General features: G+C 40.1%; 1 protein-coding gene and 1 pseudogene across 1 annotated transcript in view; one reads left to right on the top strand and one right to left on the bottom strand.

Annotated features, from left to right (window-relative positions):
* Kcnq3 (potassium voltage-gated channel subfamily Q member 3) overlaps positions 1-2019 on the top strand; it is a 366059-nt gene that overhangs the window by 299442 nt on the left and 64598 nt on the right. The gene's annotated exons all lie outside the window — the stretch shown is intronic.
* LOC105743708 overlaps positions 422-2019 on the bottom strand; it is a 5601-nt pseudogene continuing 4003 nt past the window's right edge.

Below are 2019 nucleotides of genomic sequence, written 5' to 3'. Positions count from 1 at the left end.
CTGTGTTGCATTAAATTTGTATAACGATTTTTGGGAGTATGGCTATTTTCACAATGTTGGTTCTTCCTCTCCAGGAGCAAGAAAACTTTTTGTTTTCTTTTTTCCTGGTTTCAAATGCATTTTTTATTTACCATTTTTGATGACTATACATAAGTGTTTCCACTATGGAGAAGAAAGTTATCACAGTGCATTTTCATGACTGGAGAATGGGTTTTTTGAAGTCCTCTTCAATAGGGTAAAAACTTAGAAAAACAAAACAAAAAAATGACCTGACTATTGGAATTTAGTTCTTTACATAAAGTCCTTTGTAGAAACAAAACAGAATTAAAACCAAAAAAAAGGGGGGGGGCAAAATTTAAAAAAGAAAAGAAGAAGAAGAAGAAAGGAAAAGGAGAGAAGTTAAGAGGACTCATGGCTTCTCCTACTTCTCTTCAGCTTCCTCTCCAGGGTCCTTGTTCTCCTTCGCAGAGAGAGCTTCTAGCTTTTCAGCTACTTTTTCCGCGTTATCATTTTTGCCCAGTCCTTTCTTTGCTCTCTCTTCAATTTCTTTTCTGCATTCTTCAAATTTTGTTTTAAATTGTTGTGCATTCTCAGCACTTAGGAAGTGGATGGCAGGCTGCTCTGGCTTGCGATACCGCTCGGCGAAGTCAGCGTGGGTATTCCAGACCCGGGAACGGTCACGGCCAGCATTCGGCTTTAGCTCCATCATAGGCGTGATAGAATGATTGGCGCAGATTTTCAGAGTCTTGTCCCTCCTCATAAGGAGGCAGACGGTCCCCTTATCCTTCTGCTTCAGGAGCTCGACATCGCCGGTGCCTTGTTCCTTCCATTCTGGACTGTCGTTCTCTGAAACAAATTGGAGCAACTTTGCTCGCATTTTAAAAAGTTCCTCCTCATCTTCCTCTAGCGTTTTAATTTCTTGCTCAGGAAGAGAAACTATTGGTTCAAACTGGGGCTCATGGCTGGCTTCATCTGCATTCTCAGTAGAGGTATCGCGGTCCTCGTGAGCGTCCTTGGCGGCGGCGGTGGCTCGGCTAGCTAGGTGGTTGCTGACTCCACCGCCTCTTGGTGTCTACTCCATGCTCCTTTCCTCTGCGTCTGGCGCCAGAGCCTCCCGCCCGCTCTTCCCTCTGCCCCGCGACCCGAAGTCCACTTTTTCTGTTTTCTGAAGTGCTGTACCTTTCAATGTATAGGATCTTTTACTTCCTTTGTTTGATGGATTTCTAACCATTTCATTTTTGTGGATGACATTGTGAAGACTGTGGTTTCCCTAATTTCTCTTCCAATGAATTTGTTGATTGTGTGCAGGAATGCTATTGATTTCTGAATGTTGACTTTGTGTTCACTATGATACTGCATTTGGTTATTAAATCTAGAAGGCTTTTGGTCAAGTTTTGGGGTCTTCTACGTAGAGTATCAAGTCATCTTCAAATAATGATAGTTTCACTTTTCCTTTCCCAGTACCATTTCTTGTAATTCTCTCTCTTATCTAATTGCTATATAGGAATAGTGATAGTGGACATCCTTGTCTTGTTCCTGATTGAAAAAGTGAAAGCTTTCAGGCTTTTCTTTTCTCATTTACTATAATGTTGGCTGTTGCTTTGTCATAGATGGCTTTTATCAGATTGAGGTAAAAACCATCTATTCCAATTTTATGTAAGGTTTTCATCATGAAAGAGTGTTGGATTTCATCAAAAGTTTTTTCTAGCCCAGTAGATAGCTGGCCCTGAGTTCAGCCCCTGGTACCACAATAAAAAAAAGCATTTGCTATATCTATTTAATTGATCATGTGATTTTTGTCTTTGGTGCTGTTGATATGATTATGATTTATTTACTTATTTGCACATATTGAATCACACCTGCATTCCTGGGATGAATTCCACTTGGTCATGCTTTATAATTTTCTTTATAATTTGTTGCACCCTGTTTGCTAGTATCTGATTAAGGATTTTTGCATCTACTTTCATTAAGAAGACTGGCCTATAGTTTTCTTTTTGATTGGGTCTTTCTCTGATTTTG

The sequence above is a fragment of the Octodon degus genome, unplaced genomic scaffold (genome assembly GCF_000260255.1).
Source record: "Octodon degus isolate 3935 unplaced genomic scaffold, OctDeg1.0 scaffold00154, whole genome shotgun sequence".
In the NCBI taxonomy this organism is placed as follows: Eukaryota; Metazoa; Chordata; class Mammalia; order Rodentia; family Octodontidae; genus Octodon; species Octodon degus.
Note: the sequence above shows the minus strand (reverse complement) of the source record. Positions and strands in the feature narration are given on the sequence as shown.